General features: G+C 32.8%; 1 long non-coding RNA gene across 1 annotated transcript in view; it reads right to left on the bottom strand.

The window, feature by feature from the left end:
• The window catches only part of LOC127721511 (uncharacterized), a 259855-nt gene extending 240876 nt beyond the window's left edge, over window positions 1-18979 (bottom strand). Inside the window, exon 1 of the long non-coding RNA XR_007991272.1 lies at window positions 18602-18979. This is a non-coding gene — a long non-coding RNA (uncharacterized LOC127721511). The remainder of the gene's footprint in view (window positions 1-18601) is intronic.
• Window positions 18980-23038: the final 4059 nt, after the last annotated feature.

Here is a 23038-nt window from a genome sequence, read left to right as displayed (position 1 = left end):
CATGAGTAAAGATTTATCCTGTCCAGTCCTATAGAAAAAATTTCACATAACATTTCATTGCATATAAGAAAATAACCATCACTGGAAGTTAACCAATCAAATTTTCCCCCTTTTTTAACCTGTGTACAAGCTTTAGTAACCATGTAACCTCAAGTTTCCAAAATATTCTATAGAAACCCCAAATAAAGAAATAATGGTGCTTTGAAATACCCAAGATATATGTTTATGACTCAGAAATGTTTTACTGCAATGAAATGTAGGATCAACTACCTACAACTGTCAAGTTCAAGGGAATATTTTTTTTCGACCTATTTTCGTATGCAACCGGATGTGACGTACTATGATTTGGTGGTATTACACCTAAAGAAGACTTTTTTTGTTAAATAAACTGAATGTGACTTTTTTCCTTTGTAATACTGGTTATTTCAAGCATTCCTGTCAAGTTTTGTCATAATCAGTTCAATAGTTTCAGAAAAATCTAGTATAATGTAAGACGACATCTACAGCGATTCGAGCAAAATTTCTTCGAAAAATCCAAACCAAGCCGCATCATGATAGAATATAGTGTGGACCAATAAATGATCAAATATTTATCTCATCTGCCTACAAACAGTTGAATATGATACAAAAGATGACTTTAGGATGATAAATACTACTAATGGACCTCTTTGTCTTCCTTATAAGGTTTCTTTTGGTCCATTCATACCTCTCATTTCCTCAAAATTTCTACTTTTTAGGCCAATAAATAAAAATTTTGGGGTAACTTTCACTCATTTATGATAGAAATGTTATTATAAATGATTAATTGAAGTATTCAAGCTGAATGAACTATCCGTATAAAAGTTTACTGTCTCCAAGGAGGTTTCAATAAGTCCTTACGTAAAACTTAAATTTACGCCGCGTTCCAGAGAGGGACATAAAAAACTTCTCTTTTGGTGAATAATTTGTTGTTACTGCTTTAAAAATAATTTCATTTACTTAAAACTATATATTTATTAAAGTATTTCTTAGGAAAAATTTTCTAGTATAGCAGAATATAAGAAATAAGGAGAAAAAGCTCCCCAAAACTCTAAGTATGGCTTGTTCTGTCAACTAATATTCATGGTAAAGTCCTATTTCAAGGAAATTTTCTCATAAAATGTATTTTGGAGACTCAATCCACTCAGAATATTTCATTATTTGTAATATTTCACTTAAATAGCAAGAAATTTTAACACATGAGAGTACTCACAAGGTCAAAGGTGCATGTACAGCTTCCCATATTAGGTGTAATACCACCATTGATTTTCCCCTATTAGTCTTTGTTAAATTTGCACTTTTCAAAAAATTGTGCAGAATTTGTCTTTGTTTCAAATAAAGAAATACTTGGCATGAGTAAAGATTTATCCTGTCCAGTCCTATAGAAAAAATTTCACATAACATTTCATTGCATATAAGAAAATAACCATCACTGGAAGTTAACCAATCAAATTTTCCCCCTTTTTTAACCTGTGTACAAGCTTTAGTAACCATGTAACCTCAAGTTTCCAAAATATTCTATAGAAACCCCAAATAAAGAAATAATGGTGCTTTGAAATACCCAAGATATATGTTTATGACTCAGAAATGTTTTACTGCAATGAAATGTAGGATCAACTACCTACAACTGTCAAGTTCAAGGGAATATTTTTTTTCGACCTATTTTCGTATGCAACCGGATGTGACGTACTATGATTTGGTGGTATTACACCTAAAGAAGACTTTTTTTGTTAAATAAACTGAATGTGACTTTTTTCCTTTGTAATACTGGTTATTTCAAGCATTCCTGTCAAGTTTTGTCATAATCAGTTCAATAGTTTCAGAAAAATCTAGTATAATGTAAGACGACATCTACAGCGATTCGAGCAAAATTTCTTCGAAAAATCCAAACCAAGCCGCATCATGATAGAATATAGTGTGGACCAATAAATGATCAAATATTTATCTCATCTGCCTACAAACAGTTGAATATGATACAAAAGATGACTTTAGGATGATAAATACTACTAATGGACCTCTTTGTCTTCCTTATAAGGTTTCTTTTGGTCCATTCATACCTCTCATTTCCTCAAAATTTCTACTTTTTAGGCCAATAAATAAAAATTTTGGGGTAACTTTCACTCATTTATGATAGAAATGTTATTATAAATGATTAATTGAAGTATTCAAGCTGAATGAACTATCCGTATAAAAGTTTACTGTCTCCAAGGAGGTTTCAATAAGTCCTTACGTAAAACTTAAATTTACGCCGCGTTCCAGAGAGGGACATAAAAAACTTCTCTTTTGGTGAATAATTTGTTGTTACTGCTTTAAAAATAATTTCATTTACTTAAAACTATATATTTATTAAAGTATTTCTTAGGAAAAATTTTCTAGTATAGCAGAATATAAGAAATAAGGAGAAAAAGCTCCCCAAAACTCTAAGTATGGCTTGTTCTGTCAACTAATATTCATGGTAAAGTCCTATTTCAAGGAAATTTTCTCATAAAATGTATTTTGGAGACTCAATCCACTCAGAATATTTCATTATTTTTAATATTTCACTTAAATAGCAAGAAATTTTAACACATGAGAGTACTCACAAGGTCAAAGGTGCATGTACAGCTTCCCATATTAGGTGTAATACCACCATTGATTTTCCCCTATTAGTCTTTGTTAAATTTGCACTTTTCAAAAAATTGTGCAGAATTTGTCTTTGTTTCAAATAAAGAAATACTTGGCATGAGTAAAGATTTATCCTGTCCAGTCCTATAGAAAAAATTTCACATAACATTTCATTGCATATAAGAAAATAACCATCACTGGAAGTTAACCAATCAAATTTTCCCCCTTTTTTAACCTGTGTACAAGCTTTAGTAACCATGTAACCTCAAGTTTCCAAAATATTCTATAGAAACCCCAAATAAAGAAATAATGGTGCTTTGAAATACCCAAGATATATGTTTATGACTCAGAAATGTTTTACTGCAATGAAATGTAGGATCAACTACCTACAACTGTCAAGTTCAAGGGAATATTTTTTTTCGACCTATTTTCGTATGCAACCGGATGTGACGTACTATGATTTGGTGGTATTACACCTAAAGAAGACTTTTTTTGTTAAATAAACTGAATGTGACTTTTTTCCTTTGTAATACTGGTTATTTCAAGCATTCCTGTCAAGTTTTGTCATAATCAGTTCAATAGTTTCAGAAAAATCTAGTATAATGTAAGACGACATCTACAGCGATTCGAGCAAAATTTCTTCGAAAAATCCAAACCAAGCCGCATCATGATAGAATATAGTGTGGACCAATAAATGATCAAATATTTATCTCATCTGCCTACAAACAGTTGAATATGATACAAAAGATGACTTTAGGATGATAAATACTACTAATGGACCTCTTTGTCTTCCTTATAAGGTTTCTTTTGGTCCATTCATACCTCTCATTTCCTCAAAATTTCTACTTTTTAGGCCAATAAATAAAAATTTTGGGGTAACTTTCACTCATTTATGATAGAAATGTTATTATAAATGATTAATTGAAGTATTCAAGCTGAATGAACTATCCGTATAAAAGTTTACTGTCTCCAAGGAGGTTTCAATAAGTCCTTACGTAAAACTTAAATTTACGCCGCGTTCCAGAGAGGGACATAAAAAACTTCTCTTTTGGTGAATAATTTGTTGTTACTGCTTTAAAAATAATTTCATTTACTTAAAACTATATATTTATTAAAGTATTTCTTAGGAAAAATTTTCTAGTATAGCAGAATATAAGAAATAAGGAGAAAAAGCTCCCCAAAACTCTAAGTATGGCTTGTTCTGTCAACTAATATTCATGGTAAAGTCCTATTTCAAGGAAATTTTCTCATAAAATGTATTTTGGAGACTCAATCCACTCAGAATATTTCATTATTTGTAATATTTCACTTAAATAGCAAGAAATTTTAACACATGAGAGTACTCACAAGGTCAAAGGTGCATGTACAGCTTCCCATATTAGGTGTAATACCACCATTGATTTTCCCCTATTAGTCTTTGTTAAATTTGCACTTTTCAAAAAATTGTGCAGAATTTGTCTTTGTTTCAAATAAAGAAATACTTGGCATGAGTAAAGATTTATCCTGTCCAGTCCTATAGAAAAAATTTCACATAACATTTCATTGCATATAAGAAAATAACCATCACTGGAAGTTAACCAATCAAATTTTCCCCCTTTTTTAACCTGTGTACAAGCTTTAGTAACCATGTAACCTCAAGTTTCCAAAATATTCTATAGAAACCCCAAATAAAGAAATAATGGTGCTTTGAAATACCCAAGATATATGTTTATGACTCAGAAATGTTTTACTGCAATGAAATGTAGGATCAACTACCTACAACTGTCAAGTTCAAGGGAATATTTTTTTTCGACCTATTTTCGTATGCAACCGGATGTGACGTACTATGATTTGGTGGTATTACACCTAAAGAAGACTTTTTTTGTTAAATAAACTGAATGTGACTTTTTTCCTTTGTAATACTGGTTATTTCAAGCATTCCTGTCAAGTTTTGTCATAATCAGTTCAATAGTTTCAGAAAAATCTAGTATAATGTAAGACGACATCTACAGCGATTCGAGCAAAATTTCTTCGAAAAATCCAAACCAAGCCGCATCATGATAGAATATAGTGTGGACCAATAAATGATCAAATATTTATCTCATCTGCCTACAAACAGTTGAATATGATACAAAAGATGACTTTAGGATGATAAATACTACTAATGGACCTCTTTGTCTTCCTTATAAGGTTTCTTTTGGTCCATTCATACCTCTCATTTCCTCAAAATTTCTACTTTTTAGGCCAATAAATAAAAATTTTGGGGTAACTTTCACTCATTTATGATAGAAATGTTATTATAAATGATTAATTGAAGTATTCAAGCTGAATGAACTATCCGTATAAAAGTTTACTGTCTCCAAGGAGGTTTCAATAAGTCCTTACGTAAAACTTAAATTTACGCCGCGTTCCAGAGAGGGACATAAAAAACTTCTCTTTTGGTGAATAATTTGTTGTCACTGCTTTAAAAATAATTTCATTTACTTAAAACTATATATTTATTAAAGTATTTCTTAGGAAAAATTTTCTAGTATAGCAGAATATAAGAAATAAGGAGAAAAAGCTCCCCAAAACTCTAAGTATGGCTTGTTCTGTCAACTAATATTCATGGTAAAGTCCTATTTCAAGGAAATTTTCTCATAAAATGTATTTTGGAGACTCAATCCACTCAGAATATTTCATTATTTTTAATATTTCACTTAAATAGCAAGAAATTTTAACACATGAGAGTACTCACAAGGTCAAAGGTGCATGTACAGCTTCCCATATTAGGTGTAATACCACCATTGATTTTCCCCTATTAGTCTTTGTTAAATTTGCACTTTTCAAAAAATTGTGCAGAATTTGTCTTTGTTTCAAATAAAGAAATACTTGGCATGAGTAAAGATTTATCCTGTCCAGTCCTATAGAAAAAATTTCACATAACATTTCATTGCATATAAGAAAATAACCATCACTGGAAGTTAACCAATCAAATTTTCCCCCTTTTTTAACCTGTGTACAAGCTTTAGTAACCATGTAACCTCAAGTTTCCAAAATATTCTATAGAAACCCCAAATAAAGAAATAATGGTGCTTTGAAATACCCAAGATATATGTTTATGACTCAGAAATGTTTTACTGCAATGAAATGTAGGATCAACTACCTACAACTGTCAAGTTCAAGGGAATATTTTTTTTCGACCTATTTTCGTATGCAACCGGATGTGACGTACTATGATTTGGTGGTATTACACCTATACGGTACGGGTTTTTTTCATTGTCGAAGACCGTACCGTTGCTAATATTTACTTACATTTACCTCATTTTCTCGCTGGTGGATATTTTTCTCATTTGCTCACCTCCTTGTTTTTACATTAGTGCAAAATAAAACAGCTATAAACATTAAATACTCACTTGTTTTCTTCTCAGTATGTCCATCTTTAACTGGCTCCGTTATTACAGCATTATCATACTTAAAAATTTGTGTCCCTTCTGGATATACATCATGGTCAAACTTAAATGTCGTGGTACCCTCTGGATGAACACCATTGCCAGTGTTAGATGTTGCAGTCCGCCCTGGATATACATAGTCTTTATACTTGTGTGCAAGGTTCCCAAAACCCAAAACTCTATAGCTACATGTTACCCAAATCACCAAAACAAAAACTGAACCCATCTTCTCCATGACTAACAATGTTCTGGATAATTGATACATTAATAGCTAGGCTATAAGATAGAACTAACATTAATGTCAGTTCTGCCATGAAATGATTATGATTTTATCAAATCACATCGGTTTTTTTTCAAATGTCAACACATTTCATTCATCCTTTAACAAATACGAAGTTGACATTTATAGTTTGCATCTGTTTTCCAAAGCAAAATAAAATGAAGGTTTTAGGTTTTGAATATGCATTGTCTTACATGTAATGCACAGACGGTGTGCACAATGATTACGACGTCATTTATCAGAATTGTGTACTTTGTCATGACACATGTTCATTTTGAACCTTTAACCTTACAACTGAATAAAGATTTAAATTGTCTGCGTGCTTTTTTAGTTTCTTTCACCTTTAATATAAGACTCAATTCATTCAATTAAACATATATGAAAATCTTGATTGCAGGTTTTATTGGAATGACATTTATAGTCCTAGAAAATTTAGATTCTAGTTCAAAATAAACATCTGTTTGTTTGTTTTGATGACGAGTAGATATAATCATATGTCAGAATATTCAAAAATTATTGATATGTCTAATGAATCTCATCTTCGCTAGCCAATGGTTACGATCCACTTCCCTCCTCTCCACCCTTGGCAGATTAAGCCAACATTTGTGATAACAATGTTGCGCCATCTATCGAAAGATTAAAGTCACGCCCATTCCGAATACATTATTCTTGACCAATAGTAGCACTTTAACTCTTCAATTTGGAGGTAAAAACACGGTAGCGTCTAGATTCTACACACTTGGTAAAGCAGGAAACGAAAATATAAGTTGACATTCATGCATTTGTGCAAGAAACATACACAGGAACTTCTATTAATTGATTAAAAACATCCAAACTGTCACCTAATATAGTAGTATGTTTAGGGATGTAAAGACTTGTTGCACAATAAGCACGTGGCAATTGTTTACATACACTTTCTACATTTACACGTGATCATGTTATAGGCGGTTTTTGATTAGATGCAGCGAGTTACGACTGCAACCAATGAAAATCATTACATTGTGTCTCCGAAATTCTATCTCAATCCGCCAAGGTTGGAGAGGAGGGAAGTGGATTGTAACCCTTGGCTAGCGAAGATGAATGAATCTTGGCTCGTATACAATAGTTCACCATACATGATTATTCTTTATTTAAACTTGTAAATGTGTGTTATATTCCCTTGATCAATAATTGAATTTACTGCTGTTTACCATGCAGTACTATTCATCCTTGCAATTTACTTTACGTACCAACAATTCACGTTTCCTTAAGGGGTATTTTGTTTTTACTCTGGACAAGAACAAAATTCAATTTTATTCTATTGACCGGGCCCGATTTGATAGTGTTGCATCTTACAAAGTCTACCCAAATTATTTTTGCAAAGAATTACGCTCAAGCCGGTGCTAGGGGCCGTCTTAAACTTGCAGTGAGGTGAGAGCTTTTTTTTCTCCACGTTGAAGGCCTCACTGTGTTTTTGAGATGAGGAACAGCAATAAAAGCGTCATATTTTTCCCTTTTTCAAGTGAAATAATGGAAACAGACTATTTTTGTTGTTTTCCCTTCTATAATAAATCATTTAATCCAAGAAAAAAAGAATAAAAAAATTCAAGCAAAAATCATAACCTCCCACTCCCCCTCACTACCATAGAAAATGAATGGTCGGTGCTTTATTATTGCCGTCCGTTTGCACGCTTTAGGAACTGGTGTTTACTGTTTATCAATTTAAAACAAAACATTAATTATGTCCTATATTAACTTCCGCGTCTCAATTTCCTTGAAGTGTTATCTATAAAATTCGATGTAAATTTGTAATTATTTTTATACTTATTGTAAAAACAAACAATGAAGGTATAAATGGCTAGGTGGTGAAAACATTTTAGCTCCCCAGACAACTATTCAAGCTCGATAGCAATTATAGTTCTAAAGGATACGTAGCCAGTCTTAATTTCAAAGTCTATTAAAAAAAATAATGGGAATTATTTAGTTCAATTTGTTACCATTCATGCCTGATTAACAATTTTTCCGCACTCTAGTTGGGGTTTTTTGGGTGTGTGTGGGGGGGAGGGGAGGGGAGGGGGCGGCGGTAAACTTTAAAAACAATTTCAGTTGTCTGAGTTTACAAATTTATCATTTGAAACTCTGTAACTGGATCAATCGATCGAAACTTTTATCGAACATTTTACTTAACTACATAATGATAATTAATAATATAATTAAATTTAACATATGTCCATAGTCAGGTCCAATTGTATAAATCTTCGAAATTCAATTGTCAAAAATCTGATGACTTTTTGTCAGATATTGTACTTCATTCTGTATGGGTTTTATTTTGAAATACATATTTACTTTAGAGACCTAATGGATACATTTATTTTCCTCAAATGTGACCTAGTAAGTTCTTACAAGAGCAAAACGACGGGTGCCACATGTGGAGCATGATCTGGTAAGCCTTCTTGAGCATCTACGAACTCTCGCGGTTTTTCAGTAGGTTGTGCGTTGCTTAGTCTTTAGTTTTCTATGTTGTGTTTGGTGGAGTGTTGTTTGTTTTTGGTCTGTTACGTTTTCACCACGGTATTGTCATTGTAGTACAGGTTGAATTCGATCATTCATTTTTATAAATAGTATTTATATATATATTTGTCCATTCATTGACTTATTGACTGACTTTGACGGAGTAAACAGTATGACAGTACTTTGATTTTTTATTCACTTTAGTATTTACATCCTGAGTTTTCTATTTTTTTCTATTTTTTATTTTCATTTCGATTGGTTACTCTTTGTACTCTTTTGATAGTGATGCACTCTTTTCAATTTCAATGCAGATATATAGAACACTGACTCTTTATCGTGATATATAACAATATATATATTAAGATCTATTTTACATCTGGTGATCAATTCATTTGGCTATCGCCAATGGCAGTCAGCAGAGTTTAAGAACGTCCTATGATTGCGTTGGATAAAAATCGCAATTTTTATACGTGTGCATGCAAAACAAATTTCTTGTTAGAGGGGTCTAAATACAGCACAAACAACATTTTCCAAAAGACCAAAAAAGTGAAAAAGTATATTTTAACAAAACGCATTTGACTAACAGGTCGAACAACAAATGTTCTTAAATCCTGCTGACTGCCATTGGCGATTGCCAAATAAACGGATCACAAGGTGTAATAAATGGATCTTAACTATAAATTTAATACCAAACAGAAAAGAATAAACTTGCGGCAAAGATGGTATACCGCAAACAAAGGTGCAAAGATTTTTTGTACACCATATCCGGATTTCGACATATATATATATATATATATAAGTACGTCTGAACCAGTGACAACTCTACAACAGATTAATCCATCGGATCACCAGCAGTGATGGTGATACATGGCTGTGTACATTCTGTATATACAACTCGTCTAAACATCAGCCCAACAATGTTAGATCTGTAAATTTGACTTTCGCAAATGTTTTGTTCTTCCCTCGCCGGGATTCGAACTCATGCTACTGAGATATCGTGACACCAAATCGCCTGCACTGTATCCGACGCGCTAGACCACACGACCACATAGGCTTCACTTTTGGAGTCAATATTTCTTTATATTCAGATTCCAGTATGTGAAGTTTTGAAAACATACAGTGACTTTATAGAGGATCACTGCTCACCCTCTATATATCATACACGGTCAGCTGTGTTTTATTGATGTGAAGATAATTAGAGTTATCGTTTTTAGTTCGTATGAATTATGTTTTATTGTATGTTTTATTGTATGTTTTATTGTATGTTTTATTGTATGTTTTATTGTATGTTTTATATGTTGTAGATATTTATTTGAGTTTCCTATAATAAACCATAGACCCCTACTCAGAGCAATTATCGCCTAAAATGATGAGCTTATATCATATAAAAATGAGAAGATGTGGTATGATTGCCAATGAGACAATTCTCCGCATGAGACCAATCGACACAGAATTTAACAACTATAGGTTACCGTACGGCCTTCAACAATGAGTAAAACCCATACCGCATAGTCAGCTATAAAATGACCCGAAATGACAAATGTAAAACAATTCAAACGAGAAAATTATCGGCCAGTTTTATGTACAAAATAATGAACGAAAAACAAAAATGATATACGACAACAAACGACAACCACTGAATTACAGGCTCATTACTTGGGACAGGCACATACAACTCATCAGATGGATACAAAGCAGAAATACATCTAACAAAAACAGAGTGGACGTGGCAGGGTACTTATACATCCCCACAACAAAAAGACACTAAGAACAGATCTGAGAGTTCTCGCAGATACTGACAGCTAGTTCAAAGCTAATAACAAATAATTAAAAAAAAATCATGCATTTAAGACTAAAATATGGTTCGTTTTCACCAGTTTGACTAGTATTTTTTTTTATACTACTAGGGGGTGTTTACCGACCGTGAGTGCCCATGAGGGTCTCGTTCGGTCGGGAATTTTAAATTCGTCCTATTTTTGCCAACAACTGAAGGTTGGATGGGTGTCTTCCTCAAACTTGGATAGTAAAACACAATAGGTCTAGTTTTTTTAATAAAGTCGGCTAATTATAATGCAGGATTCCAGTTTAATAAGAAGAATTTTCATTTGAATGAACAAAGTTAAAATAAATCACTCTTTTACAAAAGTAGAATTGTTAACCTTGTCTTTTAAACTTTACGAATTAAGGGGAGGTAACTCAGAAAATAGTACTATTTATAAAGGAATCTCCAGAGGTTTGTCGATTGAATGTGTAGCAACTTGTGTTCGATGTTTCGCAAGAAGATAATCAAAATGAACAATGTCCATATATCACGATAATGACCAGTTCTTCAATAACTATTATATAATTAGTGCATGGTAGCCAGGTTTTCTCAATGGATCTTTGTCAAACCTCCCAGACGTAACTTCGTAGTTAAAGAAAGGCCGATGATACCAAAGTGATATTCAAATTATAAGTCGAAAACTATCTGACAAAAAACAAAAACGACGAAAAATTAAAAAAAAAACCAGTCTAAATGTGTTTTTATTGATTTTAGTCTCTGATGGATGATTTTTTATTGTTAATTATTTTTGGCTTTTAACTAGCTTTCAGTACTGCGAGTATTCTCTAATCGTACTTATATGTTTAGGATTTTAATGTGACGTCCATTTTCACTGAACTAGTATACATTTTTGTTAAGGGGCCAGCTGAAGCCTGCGTCCGGGTGCGGGATTTTCTCGCTGTATTGAAGACCCATTGGTGGCCTTCTGCTGTATGCTGCTCTTTGGTGGGGTTGTTGTCTCTTTGACACATTCCCCATTTCCATTCTCAATTTTATTTCGTGTTAATTTGACCTGTTGACACAACTTATAATGCATTTCTGTAATTCATTGTTTACTTATTTTGTGTTATATCTCGTCTCACTATTTTTAATATGTACCAACTTTAATAAGTATTTAGTATGACGAAAAATTTTCACTTCTGTACTCGTACTCTGAGCAAAAAATTTATTAGTTTTGCAAAAAAAATTTACTCCGTCCGTACTCTCAACTACAAAATTATTATATTTAAATTTACTTGTGTACGTTGTTTTATTTAACGTCATTTTGTCCCAGGTAAGAGTTGTCTTATTGACACTCTTCCTGCTTTTTTATTACTACCTTTAACGTCTAAGTTATATAGGCACCTACGTTTCAATATTGTATTTATATTGTGTCATAGATCAAACTTATTCGTTCAGTGTATGTTTACTTGTTCTTGTTTTAATGTCTTTTTGGTCGAGTTAAGCCATTTCAATTGATATTTTATAGTGTGTCTTTTTATGTTGTGGTGTTGCACTACTGCCTCAGGATAGGATGAAGGTTGGCGCCTGTTAAAACGTTTAAGCCCGCTGCATTTTTATGCACCTGTCCTAAGTCAGGCGCCTGTTGTTCAGTGGTTTTGTTTTTTTCAAGAATGGACAAAAATGTGAGATAAATTATCGTGATTTCAGGAAAAGCTGTATACAGATATATGTATCAAATATCAGAATGCAAGTTCTTCTTACTGCTATACTCACCTAGTCGCATTATTCGCGTTAATAAAAACATCGCAATAATTTATGAATTTACAGTATATATAACAGCAACAATGGGTGTAACAATGTCAACTTCAGTACCCATTAGGTGATGATACACTAAAAAGTGAACTCTTGAAAAGTGACCGTTGGTTTTCCTGTTTGAATTGTTTTATACTAGTCATTTTGGGGCCCTTTACAGCTTGCTGTTCGGTGTGAGTCAAGGCTTCGTGTTGAAGGCCGTACTTTGACATATAATTGTGAACTTTTCATACATTGTGACTTGTATGGAGAGTTGTTTCATAGGCACTCATACCATATCTTCTTATTTATATAAAAAACTAAAACCTAGAAAGCTGTCGGCTGAGCAATATAAACCATACTAAAACCAGGAAAACCAGGGGAGATCTCAGGTGCTCTGGTAGGGATAATGCTCCTCATGTGACACACTTCGTGTAATAAACATTATATTCTACCATAAATGTTGAGATTCGTCGCAACCATAAGCTACTGTTAGGCTGCATTATCAACAGAGCATGTTTTGGTAACATGCTAAATGAATGTAATAAGGAGAATATATTTTCCATTATTGAACGACATCTGTTTCTAATTGATAAGTTCTCGTTTGAATTGCTTGCACTTTGTCATCTCGTGGCCTTTTAAAGCTTACTATAAGGTTTGGATTTTGAAAGCCGTATGGTGACCTATAGTTGATGTCATTTCCAGCCTAGAAAAATTTTTGACAATTTCAGCCTAGAACATATCTGACAGTTCCACCTTAGAACATATTCTGACAATTCCACCCTTGAACAGATTCTGGCAGTTCTACCCTAGAACAGATTCTGACAGTTCCGTCCTAGAACAGATTCTGACAGTTCCAACCTAGAACTGGTTCTTACAGTTCCATCCTAGAACAAATTCTGATAGTTCCACCCTGAGCAAATTCTGACAGTTCCATCCTAGAACAAATTCTGACAGTTCCACAATAGAACAGATTCTGGCAGTTCCAACCGAGAACAAATTCTAACAGTTTCAACCTCGAACAGATTCTGACAGTTTCACCCTAGAACAGATTCTGACAGTTTCACCCTAGAACAGATTCTGACAGTTCTATCCTAGAACATATTCTGACAATTCCACCCTAGAACAGATTCTGGCAGTTCTATCTTATAACATATTCTGACAGTTCCACCCTAAAACAGATTCTGGCAGTTCAACCCTAGAACAGATTCTGACAGTTCTATCTTAGAACATATTCTGACAATTCCACCCTAGAACAGATTCTGACAGTTCTATCTAAGAACATATTCTGACAATTCCACCCTAGAACAGATTCTGACAGTTCTATCTTAGAACATATTCTGACAGTTCCACGCCAGAAAGGTTCTTAGTTAGAGTTGCCCTAAGATGGAGCTGTTCTAGAAAAGTTCTACGAAAGAATGTTCTTACACTTTTTAAGAGAGTTATAAACTGAACCCAACTGTAGTTATGAAGTTAGATAAGTGCATATTTGCTGTAATAAATGCATAGTTGCTGTAATAAATGCATATTTGCTGTAATAAATGCATATTTGCTGTAATACATGCATATTTGCTGTCGTGTTTTTATTTCAATTTTATTCATACTAAACTTAAGTGCCAATCTGCCTAAAAATCAGGCAGTGGTGAAAACATGACAAACAAAAACCCACTCAAGTTGACATTAATTTCTGTTCAAAATGTATGATGGTGCACGAATATAACATTCGTCTCCTTGTCCTGTTCTGGTAATTCAATATATAATTTGGTTGAAATGCACTAGAAATTAATAATTATGGGGAGCTAGCTCTGCAATTTGCTATCATTCTAACTAAAATTTATCAAGAGATTTCTCGAATTACCAGACACACAGAAAAGAAAGACCTACCATTTTTAATTCAGGATGAGGGTAACTTCAAAAAAAGGATGGTTAGGTCTGTGGGTTTTTTCGCCCATGTTTTGTTTTTTTTTCAAAATTGCCTGATTCTTACAAAGACTGGCACTTAATATAATAGTTCCCATGTTATAAGGTATTATTACAAAGTATTACACTTACATTAAAAAAATTGTATAATCAAATAGATAAGTACAGTCGCCCTTTCATCGTGTTTATCGTATTAAGGAGGTACCAACACTTTGACTAAAATAGATTTGGCTCGTTTAATTTTCTTTAAATTTTGACAAAATATTAGCTTTGGACTGCTGATAAAAATATAAAATTTTAAAGATATTTAAACCTCACAATTTACCGTATTACTAATAATTTCATTGGATATATAGCAGTTTGACAAAAACTAATTTTGATCATTGAGAAGATTGATTTCTCTTCAATAATAGTATGTGATTAAAACGTTCAGCTGATTTTTAAGAGTTAACTCCCTTGGGTGTTATTTACCAGCAAATTCTACAAGAATCCTCTCTGCCGATGACTGTCAACCGTCTGTAAAAAAAAATGAATGCATTAAATATCTCAATTTTCATTCTAAATATATCCCGACCATTTGATTTTCGGCCGGGGGAAGGAGGTTATGATTGTCTTGTTTTCCCAAAAGACTATACATTTTCGTTTTTTGCTAGTATCGCTTATTTACTTTGCACAGGAAAATCGCGAAAATATTTATGTATATTCACAATTATATTGTACAGAATTGTAAACTGCATTATTCTGCATATTGTTGGACAAGATATCAATTTACATTCTGTCTTTGACAAAGTTTTTTTTTATTTATTTTCCTACATTACCAGGTCAGAATATTCTTTTCCAAAATGTCCCCTCCCAGAATATAAAATTAAGAAGATAAAGGATTTTATCTCGAAAATTCCGACAGGGACGGTGTATTGCGACATTTTTCCAAGAAACAATACACATAAATGTAAAGTCATTCCTGCAGGAATAATTGTATCTATTCAAAGTGTCATACTCATAATGGGCCATTCCATTTAATAAAAGAAAAGGGGAATGGATGGTTACTTTGTCAAAGAACCCACTAAAAACATTTTCAGGCATATTTCAATCCCTCAGATGCTTGGTTTTAAACCCCTCAGATCATGCAGATGCAAAATCGTGCCATCAATTCCTCATTTTTACGTATTTATACACAAAAAGACCCCTCAGATACAAAAAATGGGTACCCCTCATATACATTATGAGCCAATCAGTAATTCTACGAAATAACTTTTGATACCACTCTGAAAAAAAATACTACATACTTTTCAGATATTAAATGGAATGGTCCAATACAAAGATAAATCTTACATCAATCTAAACATTCGGGTTATTGTTTTAAAGTCAAAAATGGTCGTTTTTTGTTTGTTTGTTTATTTGGTTTTGTTTTTGTTTTTTTTTTGTTTTGTTTTTATTTTTTTTGTTGTTGTTGTTGTTTTGTCTACATTATCAATTATTCCCTACCAGTTAATGTTATCTACTTTAAATCAATTTTGAACAGACGTCGTGTTCTTCATATCAAGCTCTCAGTTTTTAATGGATAATGCTCGGAATCACGTCAATGAGCCAGCAACCCAACGACACATAATTGCTTTAAACCAGAAAAACAATAAAAATTGTGCTGTTAAAAGTACCAAGGACTATATCATGAACATTTAAGAAATTATGATTTTTCTTTGACAGAATGATTTCGGAACTTCTCGTACTCTTTACGTACCTACTATACAAACTCTCCTCTTGTTGTATAGAACAATACATATTTCACCGTTGGAGCAGGTAGTTCCTGCGCATGGATCGTTTTGCCCCTAAAACAAAGAACAACCGTGGTCATATTCATATTTAAACTAATCGAAAAATACTTGCCTTCTCCGAATTGATTGCAGAATTATTCGTCGTCATTAAAAAAAAGTATATAATTTTCTTTTGGTCGCACTAACATTTGTACTAATTCCAATGTACTATACAAGAGAAATCATTTGGAGTTTCGAGTTCACAACCCGCTTAGAATTCGCCGTTTCAGAATCTAAAGTACTTTAGGTAAATTCGTTTATCGTACCCATAAATAAAAATAACGTCACGTCATTGGTTGAGTATCCATTGTTTAAGACATGTTGAACCAATGACAACGTTTTGGTGTACGCTTTTGAAAATACTACCCAAAATGCAATATATTCTGAAACGGCCTATAATAAAGGAGTCCAGAAGTTGTCATGTATTCTCTTAAACAGTATTTTTTGCTTGCTTTAATTTTTGGTTTATAGCCTTATTATTGTTTAGAGGTCAGAATACTTTATCAACATATCTGAATAGAAGCGTAAATTTTCAAAAAGCGACTTGGTTTTGTTTTCTTAACGCTTCTCTGGCAATATGCCGCATGTTTGCGTCTGTCCCAAGTCAGGAACCTCTGACCTTTGTTAGTCTTGTATGTTTTTTTCTAAATTTTGGTTCATTTATATGTTTTTGAGTTTAGTGTCACGTCCATTTTCGCTTATCTAGTATACATTATTGCTTAGGGGTCAGCTGGAGCCCGCCTCCGGGTACGGGCTTTTCTCACTGTGTTGAAGACCCATCGGTGGCCTTGGGCTGTTTTCTGCTCTTTGGTCGGGTTGTTGTCTCTTTGACACATTCTCCATTTCCATTCTCAATTTTAGTTGTTAATGATGATATGATGATAATAGATAAGATAAATTTATTTTATTAAAGTGTCACGTATTGATCTTACACAACAGTAAACATTTACAAGTACAATCACATAAAAAAAAGATCAGCACCCAGCCTATAAAGACTTATGAGACACTATAGATAATGATAATGAGGCGGATGAATAGGAGGTAAGATGGTTCCAGTCAGCAGTCACAATATTTAATCCTTGAAGTTATACCAGGCGAAAACATTGTGATTTTAAAGTCAAACAAGGAAGAGAGATTATTTTATCTTTTTTTTTTTTCTTTTTTTTTGGGAGGGGGAGGAGGGGGGAGAGGGGTGTTGTTTACGATCCTCAAACAAAACTTTGAGTCTTAGTTAAGATAAAAGGGTTATCCAAAGTCAAGACATTTTTTTTATTTCCACTAAATTTTGAACTCTAAAAAGTCCTTATGAGCATATGTTATGTCATTACATAGCAAACGACGTCCATTTTTCTCGAACACCTACTATAGCACCGCATATGTTATGTCATTACATAGCAAACGACGTACATTTTTCTCGAACACCTGCTATAGCACCGCATATGCTGTGTCATTACATAGCAAACGACGTACATTTTTCTCGAACACCTGCTATAGCACCGCATATGTTTTGTCATTTCATAGCAAACGACGTACATTTTTCGCGAACACCTGCTATAGCACCATTGGTTGATCAAACTTAAAATATAGGAATCTATGTTAATGTGTATCGTTTCCCATGTCTTTCAGGTTGCCATTAGCAACGGATATATTGTTATTGTCGTAAAAATTGAGACCAAAATAACAATTATTGCAGAAAAAAGAAATTGATAACTTATACTAAAAATGATAATAACTAATGGTGATACCCCCCAATTCTCCAAAAACAATGATACATCTCGTCAATTGATGAAATCTGTATATTGACTTCTGAGTGTCTTGACCTATTCCGTATTTGGGTTGCTTTCCTTGTATCTCCTTTTATTGACTCCAGACAAATACTTAAATACAGCTATGCAGAATGGTTGTTTATTATATACTAAAAAGTAAATACATATAGATTGTATGTGAATTATTGTCTTTTTCTACGGACAATGGTGTTGTCTGTCCTTTTGGCGGATTGTCTTTTTCTACGGACAATGGTGTTGTCTGTCCTTTCGGCTGATTATTGTCTTACGGACAATGGTGTTGTCTGTCCGTTTTGGTGAATTTTTGTCTTTTTCTACCGACAATGGTGTTGTCTGCCCTTTTGGCAGATTTTTGTCTTTTTCTTCGGGCAATGGTGTCGTCTACAACTTTCTCGACGTGTAAGTTTCATTGTGTAATTTCAGAAGTGTATTCAAGCGGGGGTGCGTCCAGCGAATTAAAACAACCATTGGGAATTTCCCTAAAATCAGCCAAAAACTATTTTAGGCCATAAAAACGTCTAAAAAAATAATTAAGGATTTTGTTACGGTCGCGCTCCGTTTAATATCCTAAAAATCCTGTATGACCTGTTTAAGCGCCTACGTTTACATCGTTCTGTCTTTTTCAATGAATTCAAATATTCAAATTTTTCTTACTTGCAACTTTTTATTTGAATGCTTATTCTTAAACTTTAAATTGTAATAATAAATATAACTAACAAATAACTTACGCCTCTCTCTCTTGTTACATCCTTATAGAAGTAGCCCGTGGCATCTTGTTCAGATGATCCCTTTGTATTGTAACAAAGTTCACACAAACGCGACTCCCGTTTGAAGTTGAAAAACGCACAGTCTGCTCTGCGGATACACTCGTTAAAACAGGCTTGTGGTCCAAGAGAAAAAAACGTTTTATAAAAGGGCGTCAACTGTTTTCCTTCAACTGTATCATTGATTTCTTTTCGGTCAATTTTACAATTTTGTCCGTAGTTAATTTGAAATGTTGATAAAGCAATAAATAGGAATATTGCTTTTGACTTTCCCATTTTCATATGGCTCTTTTCTTGGTTTCTCGTTCCAGTACTATAACTTCAGTCCTTTTAATTAGAACTTAAAAGATGTAACTGTCACCTAACGAGAAAATAAAATATCCAGATCATGTAAATGATAGCTTGTCCTTTCTAAGTTTTTATAATGTTTTACGTGAAAAAAAAGGTTCTTATATTCAATGAAGTGCAACGCAATGAAAATATCACGCATTTATTTCTCTCAATATTCCTTCGCTTTTTCCTAATCTTCACGACTATCGAAAGTCATAGAATTACGCATGATGTAGACTTTGTAAAATTGTCGATTAATGTACTAGTAAATTGATTCTATTAAGTACATGTATACATCTACTAATAAATTCATGTGCTGACGTAGACGATGTAAGTGCACATGATGTGATCTATTAACGTACATACATGGATCTCTTACACAAAAGTTTCCCTATCGAGTTATCCATATCATCGGTTAATATTTCAGATGTTTTGCGATAATTAGCCTTTTATTATATGAACAGTATGAAATAACATGAATTGCGCTTTCAGATTTTGTCCGTGTCCGAGTTAAACTCGGATGGAATCCGGATGCTTTCGTTGTGCTGTATCCTTTTAATTTATAACTTCACGATAAAGGTTCGGTTAACATTTCATTAATTTGTCATTGCAATTAAATTCTAGTTTGCAATTGTTTAAAACCATCCTGTTCATTTATTTTGGTAAAGTTTTTAATAATATTTCAAATAATATGCAATTTAATTGAAAAATTCGATGACCACGCGAGTTCCGATAAATCTGAATTTTAATCATAATATACTAAGTATATTTGAAATGTTGTTGATATCAAATAATTATTAAACGAGATATTAAAAAAAAATCAATACTGTACTTTAATCATAGAAAGAGAGAGAAGGTTGGAACCTTTAGTTTCTAAACAATTTATCAATTTATAAACGGGCAGTTTTATGAAAGACTAAGTCGGATATAACTTATCACCGAATATGTACTTACATAAGCAACACGACAGGTTCCGAAAATGGCACAGACTCTGCTTATATTTCTGGACAGACTGAGATAAAATCAAGTGGGGTTCTGGTTGCTCAATCTTTAGATTCTATGTAGTTTTTCATGGTCTTATTTTGTCATTTCGTCGGCTTTTTTTGTCATTGTCCGTTAATCTCCCCTTGGTTTTCTTCCGCCTTTTTTAAATTATCATTCTCACAAAGTCTGTATTTGAAATTTTGTTGATATCAAATCATCATATATCGAGGATATTATATAAATTTAAAACAGTACTTTAGTTTAGAAAAAAAGAAAAATTCGGATCCTTTAGTTTCTAACAATATCTTAATTTCTAAACGGTGAATCTTAAAGTGTGTTATACATCATGTCAATACCGAAGCCACGTGACCGAAGCATTCACCAGAAATAAAAGGCATACAAAACACCTAGCTTGATAGCTAAACGTCCATGTAATACATCATATCTTTATTTCCATTCGCTACTTTTGGTAACTTGCTATTTGTCCAAAGCTTGAACAGTCACTAGCTATTAATCGCTAGCTTCAATAGTATCAATTTGAAAATATGTAAATTGACATAAAAATGGCAAATTCAGAAATACGGGATAGTGTCACAGTCAAATAATAATTATATAATCTATTTCATTATTATTCACTTTTCAACTTGAATACTGAAACATGAACTATTTTATTATTCATTATTCATTACTAAACGTTCAATAATTAATAATGAACTATTTCAGTATTCATTATTGAATTTTGAATTTTGAATAATGAATAATGGACATACTTCAGCGCGGTAGTTATTAACTGTTAGAATGAGTCTGATGCGTGAAATATCGAGTATATTGCATGTTTATTGTTGGGTACTTACTTTCCTAAAAAAAAAGGCGAAAAATATAAAGAATAGAGAACAAATGACAGCTTTATTATGAAGATCAGAGAATAATGAGTAAACGTTTAAAAAAAAAACGAAAAATATGCCCCAAAAACTAAGTAACACATAAATAAGACCCCGACCTTTTTAGATCCTCGTGACAGTAACCATGGTAACCAAACAACTCAAACATCAAACCACGTATACATATAGTGGTAAAACAGTCTTCAACAGTAGACAGTTGCGTTGTAGGTGTAACACCAACAAAACATACTACGTCACATCCGGTTTCATGCTAAAAAGGGTCGAAAAAATATTCTCTTGAATTTCATAGTTGTAGGAAATTTACCCTGCATTACATTGCAGAACAAAATTTCTTAGTCATAAACATATATCTTATGTGTTTCAAAGCACCATTTTTTTTTATTTTGTGTTTCTATTAATATCTTCGAAATTTGAGGAGACATGGTTATTAAACCTTGTAAACAGGAAAAAAGGAACGAAAGTTTGGATGGTTTGCTTCCGGTGATTGTTATTATGTTTTACTCAATAACATGTTAATTGAAATTTTCACAGTAGTACTGGACAGGATCAAATTTTTCCCTGGAGTAGAGTTTACAGTTGTTCAATTCAAATATGTTCTTTTTGGTGTTTTTTTTTTTTTTTTTTTTTTTTCTTTTTTTCACTAATACTTTAGTTCCTAGATTGTCCGTTTTACCGTGTTCGATTTCATTTTACACATAATCGTCACGTGATAACGTCAGAAATTTATGCAACGTTGGGATCAGTACAACATTGACTACATGAACAAATGAATATTTAGACGATTTCACCTCGCGGAAGGTTTTCATCAGGGCGAGGGGGTCAATGAACAGCGTAGTCGACTTTATTTTAGGTGGAAATCTAATTAAATCATAACATCTGCTTAATTCGTCTGTGTGAAATCACGGCATGTGCAGAGAAAAATGTCCCGTGATACGACTTTTTCAATCTCCACATTGAAACAACAACTTTCCAAGAACTCTCCTTCCATTTCCCTAAATTACAAATATAACTTCAATTTAGATTGTTTGTTACAATATCTGAATATTCTTTATAGTAACAGGTCTCATCGATTTTTATTGTATACTTCATTTGATAATTGGAGAGAAATCAAATGAATTATTGATAAGAACATCAGGAAAAATTATTGCTAAATATCATGTTTTGCTTGTAATTAAATGCTTCCGCTGGAACATGTGCATCTGATATGTTCGACTTTGTAGTGATTTCGAGAGAATGACACGATTTTGGGATGTGGGATATATATAGGGAGTAAAAAGTGAGGGTGAGAGAAATAGGGTGTAAAAAAGTGGGAATTGGGATATAGAGGTAAAAAAGTGGGAGCTATAAATGACGGATTTAATAAAGTTTTTTCAAACTTTTTTCCGAATACTATATTTGACTGCTATGTAAAATTGTACTACTTTATTGTTATATGTTATCAATGAGAAATACTTTTTTAAACTAAACAGAAGGAAAAATTGGAAGTGCAATCGAATTACAAATAAAACGGGATTTGAGAAATAACCACCTCCGTGTACCCATGCCCCCTCCCCCCTCATTTTTGGAAAGGAATTGAAGATAAATCAAATGAAATATTAATAAGAATATTAGTAAAAATCAATTGTAACTATCATGTTGTGCTTGGAATTAAATAAAACAAGAATATCATTATTTGTACTAGGTTTAAAAGTAACATTTAAAACTTATATTCCTAATACAGCTACATTTTTGTATCCGCTAACTGGAACATGAGTATCTGAGGTGTCTGCCTCGATCTTCTCGTTATATAGCTTGCTGGCAGTGATTTTGAAGGGGGACACGCTTTTGTATGAATTCTTTTTGATATAGGGGGATAATAAAAAGTGGGGATGTGGGATATAAAGGGTACAAAAAGTGGGATCTAGGAGAAAGAAGGAAAACAAGAGTACACACGCTGAAATGTCTCGCCTGTTTTACTGACCATTATATTTTTGTTGAAAGTCTTATAGATAAAGGTTTTACTACAAGTATCACATAAACTCAACATTTTTAAAGATCCATGACAATGAGGTCAAGGTCAGATAAATCCTGTTTAAACAGACATGTTCACCTTACAATTATTCCATACACCAAATATAGTTGACCTATTGCTTATGGTAATTGACAAACAAACCAAAACACAAAAATTTAATATTGATCAATGAAT

This window comes from Mytilus californianus, unplaced genomic scaffold, assembly GCF_021869535.1.
Source record: "Mytilus californianus isolate M0D057914Y unplaced genomic scaffold, xbMytCali1.0.p SCAF_12, whole genome shotgun sequence".
In the NCBI taxonomy this organism is placed as follows: domain Eukaryota; kingdom Metazoa; phylum Mollusca; class Bivalvia; order Mytilida; family Mytilidae; genus Mytilus; species Mytilus californianus.
This window is presented reverse-complemented; position numbering and strand designations above follow the sequence as displayed.